The sequence below is a fragment of the Pundamilia nyererei genome, unplaced genomic scaffold (assembly GCF_000239375.1).
Source record: "Pundamilia nyererei isolate P.nyererei 1_Seehausen unplaced genomic scaffold, PunNye1.0 scaffold00087, whole genome shotgun sequence".
NCBI lineage: Eukaryota > Metazoa > Chordata > Actinopteri > Cichliformes > Cichlidae > Pundamilia > Pundamilia nyererei.
The window spans coordinates 859,307-866,706 of record NW_005187488.1 but is presented as its reverse complement, the minus strand read 5'-3'; positions in this window follow the sequence as shown (position 1 = coordinate 866,706).

Here is a 7,400-nt window from a genome sequence, read left to right as displayed (position 1 = left end):
GCTCTTCTGGGTCCGCTGCCTGGGAAAGCGGCAGCGGAGGAAAGAGGAAGCAATGAAAAGGGGATCAGACGTTAGAATATGTGTCTCATGCCAGAAATAAGGCTGATCTAAAGGTGCTTTTCCTTTTTTTTACCCTGCAACATCAAAGGAAACACCACCTGATCTCATGTGAAAAGTAATACGAACTAAAATCATTATCCTATTGTTGTTTTTCATGCAACATAAGTAAGCATGTTGACTAAAGCAATGCTACTAAGTACAGTTTTGGGGTAGGTGTTGACGTCTGATACTTTTTTAAGCGAGTGTTACATGTTTTATTGTATTTTATCAGCTATCAAGCTCTCTTTCATTAACGTGGTTTTAGAGGTTAGGTTAGGGGGGTTAGGTTTTAGGGTTAACCCTAAAAAATATCACATAAATTTCACTTGGTTTAATCAAGTGTTAACCTTCATTATAGTGTCCAGTCGAGGCCGTCTCCAAAGGGGGTCAAACTCCATAGACTCCAGTGTTAACATTCTCAATGTGATAGTAAGAATTAGTTTGTCTGACAGCTTTCCAGATGGAAATAACTCTGGGTGCAAAAAGACTTGTGGTGCTGTAGAAATCTACTGTATATGAAACTTTCTCCTCTGACCTCTGTAAACACTTTGCTGTTGAGTTTTGGGTCATTTAGAATAAATAATGTATTTTATACATTTTGGTTGTGCTGTCTCAAGACAAAGAATTAGCAGACATATTTTCCACTTGCTGACTAATGACTTGTTGGCAGTTTCACTGTCAGGCAATGAACGACACGGGTTTTTATGTTCACTTCACTTTTGTCTGCAGCTGACTCATTAATCCATACACCAGTTGTGTCAAATGCTTTGGACACTGCCCCAATCTGATAGCAAACACTGTTCTCAGCAAACACTGAGAACCTTCACAGACATACAGCAAACACTCTTGTATGTTTGGGCAGTGCGTGCTAGAAGGATAAAATAAGCAAAGAAGACCTTTTAGAAACTGGTAGAAATTAATTATTTTAACAGTGCATTTTTAAAAAATATTTTGAGCTCTATTAGCTCTTCATTATATGAAGGCTATTTTTTCTTTAACAGTCATCCCTTTGACATTAAACAGAGGAATGGTAACTTTGACTGATGTGAGTCACTAAAAGGAACCTCTTAATGCTGTATGCAAAGTTAGTGGCTTTTTGTACAGTTTGTTGTGCTAACAGTGCTAACGCTTTCCAGAAAATTCTGTGGTTTAGTTTATTTGAGTGAGTTAATGAGTACTATTGTAGACTTTTTTACCACTGAAGTAGCACGTGTGGATTCACTTTGCTAACCACGGTAGCTAGCATTAGCACACATGGTGATAGCTATGATGCATAACGGGGTAAAGCAACCAGTCTTTGCTTTTAGTTGCAGTCATCAGCTTTTATGAAATTTACTGTTGAAATTAAATTGTCATTTTTAAGTTTTGGTTGCTTGCATAGCTGCCATTTGCACCTAAATGATCTGCTACTTAGAAGTTAAATGCTCTGACAAAGTCAGGTTATAAATGCACGACTTGTGCTTGAGCAGAGTCTGTTATCTTGTGTAACTGCTTGCTTTAACTAAACGGAAAAAAGCAAGAAATTGAAAGTTGGAGAGGTTTCTTGCCACCTCAGGTGGCCTGGTGGAGCTTCCTTTCCAGTTTCTCCACAGGAAGAGCGCCAACAGGGCTGCATGGTCACATAGAGTTCCTTGCATGAAAGGACAAGTGAGGCCTTGAGCAAGGAAGGTTGCGCAGTATCGTCCCCATGGGACGGTATTATTCAGGCCTGACCCGGTCCCGAAGACCTGGGCATGAGGCTGCCAGTACCAGGCACAGGCGGATGCTGCCGTCCTGTAATCACCGATGACATACATGAAGTAGTTTTCCAGATCAGGTTTTCCTGTCCTTCCAGCTGAGAGTAGGGCAAACAGCACAGGAAGAATAACACAAGTCACAGCCCAGCACAGGGAATGTGGCCTTTACAAACACAGCACAAATTTAAAAAAAGTTAAAAGGCGTGCTGCTCTCCTCCTGAGCGCCTCTGAGCGAGGGAAGTGAGGCTACGTCCTGAGAGAAGGCTCGGCCTTCCTCAGCACCCCCGCAGACTCAACAATAACCTGCCAATCAAACCGAAAACTGTTTACTCGGAGTTACCTGCCAGAGCTGAAGCCCGAATCAAGACCACTTTTCTGACATGCTGGGCTTGTCTTGTACGTATTTTGTCTCAGACTTATCTTCATCTCACCAGCCTCTGGGTGTTGAATCAGCTTTTTCCTGCTAATATTTGCAAAGAAAACTTTCCACACTTTGCAGTTATTCTGACACCTACGTGGTCAGATTAGTCAAGCAAAGTTGTGATCAAAGCAGAAAATATTGCATTTACTAGCATTAACACTGATTTTGCAGCCCAGATTCATGCCTTTTGTTTCTGACCAGATTATAAAGCTAATCAACTCTACAGTCATGTTGAAAAGAGAGTACGCCCTCTGTCACGTCTAAGGTTTTATGTACCTTGATGTAGTGAGCTAGCACTAGCAGTTTTTAAAATAAGGTAAATACAACTTCAGATGAACAACAACACATGACATTTTATACCCTGTTGTTATTTATTTTCAACAAAATAAAACCAAAATTCATAAGCAGTGTTTGAAAACTAATTACAGCCTTACTGGTTTAAGAGGGTGTGTAGCAGCCAGGTACTGTTAATAAGATGCACTTGCAGGTCTCTGAGGCCATGTCCACACTAGCCCGGATAAATCCGTGTCCACACTAGCGTTTTCAGTTGTTTTCATAGTTGTGCGTCCATATTGAAACGTCCGAAAACACTTATGTTCTAGTCCTGCAAATGTGTGAAACGCAAGACGATTCGACCTGCCTCATTTCTGTCTGCCGTTTATTTACTTTCCAGCTCAAAAGCGGCAAAATGTCGTGGAAAAGCACTGAGTTTTTTAAATGGACTAACAATGAGGTGGAGTTGTTGCTGCGAGTAACACAAAAGTACAAAGTTGCAAAAGCAAGTGAGAATGAAAGAATTTGAAGAAAAGCTATCTGATCATGTACAGACTGATATTAATCTTTAAGGGAGTCAAAATTGAGAGCAAACAAACAACTGCTGTATAATGCCCTCCGCTAGCTTAGTTTAATTGGTCACATGACTGCATCACATGACTAAAATGTGTCATGGTTTGCTGTCCACACCGCGACACGAAAACGCCGTTTTCAAATGTATCTGCTTTTCCGAGAGCGTTTTCAAAACGCTGCGTTTTCCTTGACGGCCAAAACGGAGAGAAAAACGTATTAGTGTGGTCATTGCCTGAGCATTCAGGTGTGTGTTAACACAATGACAAGGAGGAAAGATACCAGCAAAGATCTTAGAAAACTAATTGTTGCTACCCATCAATCTGGGAAGGGTTATAAATGGTGATTTATAGAAGTCCTTTGGACAAGCAAGAGCAAAGTTGAAATCTTTGATCATAAGCCACAGCACCACGTTTTGAGAAAACCAAACACAGCATATCAGCACAAACACCTCATAGCAACTATCAAACTGAGTGGTGGAGGGGTGATGATTAGGGCTTGTTTTGCCACCGCAAGACCTGGGAACCTTGCTGTCATCGAATCCACCATGAACTCCTCTGAATACCAATGATTTCTAGAGTCAAGTGGCTGAAACTGGATCACAGAGCAGCCCAATGATGACTACTTTAACTTCAATGAACTGAAGCAATGTTGCAATGAAAAGTGGGTTAAAATTCCTCCAAGTAGATGTGAGACACCAATGAAGAAAACCATTACTTTGTGTTACTGCTGCTAAAGTTGGTTCGACAAGCTATTAAATCATGAGCTGTTCTTAGCTTTTCACTCACTTCTTCAGCGTTTTGGTTTTTTTTTATGTGGCAGTAAAGACTTTTTATTATGTCCTGATATGTAAAACTGTAGAACTGAGACTGCACTTTCTTTTTACAATGACTGTTTATGTTTTGCTTTCCTGCAAATCGTGACCTCTCAGATATGCCTTGTGACCCTTTGTGGGGGTTCTGGCCATGAAGACAATGAGGCTTTCCCTCCACTGTAACTGCGATATCAGTGCATTATAACCAAAGCAGTTTTACAGCAGCAGCTTAGCACACAATGCTTTGCTGTCAGGTGCCACCAACTTGCCTCGGTGCACACAGTCCGCGACCTGCTGAGGGGCCTGGTGAGCTCTTAGGATTTAGACCCTGTTAAGTCAATCAGCGGAGGTGTTAAAGACGCCACCTCAACACAAACTTACAGGTTCCCTTTGACAAGCTGGAGAGAGGTGGAGGAAGTGCACAGAGGTGGTGGATTTAAAGTGGGTTCAATACAGCGTTATCAGTGTGTGGAAATACTACGCAGGTGCAAAAAAGCTTGCAAACAAAACACATGTAAATGTGAAACAACAACCCTCTGCAGCTTTTTTGTGCATAAAACACAAACATAAGCATTTGCCATCTTACTTTACTACAACATGATCAATGCTACACTAGTATCTATTATGCTAATCGTGTTATATTAGTGCTATAAGTGAACAAACCAGGATTTTTCTCCACGTTTAACACACTTGCATGGAGCACATATGTTAGAAAAATATGTCACATTTAAAACAACTAAAACACGACATGCCCATATCAGCGAAATAAATTAAACAAACAACAATGAAAGTGGAAATAATGGAAAAGTCTGTTTATCTGCCCCAACCTAGCATGTTCAGCTAACCGGCTTCTAACTAACAGTGCACAAGTAAACAGTCTTTACTCCCAAGGCTAAAACCTCTGCAGGATAATGCTAATAAAAGTCTTCTCATGAAAAAAAAATGCTTTTTTACTTCCTTTATGCTTAAACAAACAATAACGCAAATTATAAATCCAACCAGTTAACATTCTGATATTACATTTGTCTAGCTAGCAAAGTTTGCACTGTAATTATATCTCAAGAACAATGATGTTATTTTCCAGTGGCTCATTTCCAGGAGGGGATGCAGACATGTGCAGCTTTACATTTCAGCCTTGATAATGCACATTTAGTCATCATGTTCATGTTTAAAACAAAAACTGTAATGTTTCAGCAATAAGCCTGTTACAGTCATACTCCTAAACTACATATATGGTCTGTGGAAGTTTGACTGGTGTAGTAGCACTAAGGTTTATGGACGTGCAAAATGTAAATGACCTTAAAAAAAGGGGAAATATAAGTACAGTAATTCTTCCTCACAGCTCTGTTATTATTCCAGAGAAAAAAAAACGGGGCAGTATTAAATAATAGGAAATGCAAAAAATGAAATGTGCATAGGAAAAGAAAAATTAAAAGCATGACATTAGGCAGCTCTGCGTCATTTAATTGGTGTCTCGCTCTCATCGCACACAAACATGCACGTGTATTTGGCAACCAAGCCTCTGGACATACTTGCACAGTGAGTCATGGAGCATCAGGAGACACTGAGGAAGAAGGTGTGACGCTATTTCCTCATGAAAAAATAAATGGTATAAATGACGTACATGGCATTCTGATGACATTATCTGATGTGTTTTTAAGTTGGAAGGAACAGTAGATGCACATCTGAGGTGTTAAACCTTAACAGAAATATAAAAATCAGTCCAGACACAAATAAACACACGTGCTTCTGGTCAGTTTGAGGATTGTGCTAATCATCCTCTGAGTGTTGTTGACAGGCATTAGTTTCTTTGCTAAGTGTATTGTATCTGCACAGCAGGTTACAGTGCCACACCCAGCAGCTCCCTTCTCAGTCTGCTTGAGCCTTTCCAGTCAACTGTCTGAATCTTGGCTGGAAACAGGGCGGAGGTCATCATAACCAAATATGGGCCCGTTTTCCACAGAAAGGTATCTTCGGACTTACTTCTTGCATCAGCCCCTTCATTAAGCACACCTGTTCAACCGCTTGTTAATGCAAATATCGGATCAGTCAAGGGATTTAAAGGCAGATAAGGGAGAAGCTCTGTAAATTCAGTCATATAGACACGGTCAAGGTGACCCGCTGAAGGTGAAACAGGCCATAAGAATGGGGGGAAAAAATGATTGAAGACACTTTGAATGTGGCATGTTGGTATTTCAGAAACTGCTGATCTACTGGGGTTTTTGAGACACAACCATTTCGAAGGTTTAAAGAGAAAGATCCAAAAAAGAGAAAATATCCAGTGAGCAGAAGATCTGTGGGTGAAAATGTCTTGTTGCAGCTGCTTTTTGATGCCAGATGTCAGAAGAAAGTGGCCAGACTACTTTGAATTGATATGAAGGTAACAGTAACTCAAATATTTACTTGTTGAAATTAAGGTATGGGTTTATAACACATTTCAACTTGCTGCAGAAGACCACACTGAGTGCCACTCCTGTCAGCCCAAGAACAGAAGACTCATGGGATCTCCAAAACTGGACAGCAGTGAACTGGACAAATGTGTACCCATCTTCTGATGGCTGCCTCCTGCAGGATAAAACACCATGTCACAAAGCTTAAAGGATCTCATTCTTGAACATGAAAATGAGTTCAGCGTACTCAAATAGCCTCCAAAGTCACCAGATCTCAATGCATAATGCGGTAGAACAGCAGATTATTGTCATGACTGTGGAGTGGACAAATCTGCAGCATCTGTGCGACGCTATCATCATTAACAGTGTTTCCAGTACCTTTCTGAATCTGTGCCATTAGTTCTGTAGGAAAAAGGACTTCCAACTAAGCTGGGAGGTGAGTATATATCCTCTCATGAGGATCGTTTTGGTTTTATGTAGACATATTTTAAACATGTTCTCTCTGTTGTTTGTCGTTTGTCAGTATAATACAATAGGGGCATAGTTAGAGGTGTAGCGTTATTGTTTTATTTTTGCATTCAGCTTCCGGCCTGCAGTAAATCCCGCTCGTGTGCTGGTCTACTTGAAGGTGACCAGGGTCTTGATCCTGCCTGTGAGCACAACTACTGAGGATGCAAACCTGTTAGACATGCTGGTGAAAAGCCCTTCTATCAGGACTGCTCTGATGAGGTTATTGTAATCTGATGGGCCCAGTTAGGCTTCATTAGACTGGAACATAATGAGGTGAACAGACAAACACATTAAATTCAGCTGGAAACTCTTCTGTACTGCCTGAAATGTCATGTTATTGGACTACATGTTGTTGCAGTTGCAGAGGGGGGAAATGACGAAGCCTTTATTATTTCTTTAGGATTTAAAAAAAACTGTTGAGTGTCTCACTTCACGGCTCTTCCTGTTTGAGTTTCCGCACTCTGCTCCGCACAGAGCAGACGTCCCTGCAGGATAATACTCGGATGAGCATTATCTGCAGAAAGCAGCCTCAACTTAATCCAAACTGCACTGAGGGCAGGAAACTATTGACGACCCCCGTGTAGAAG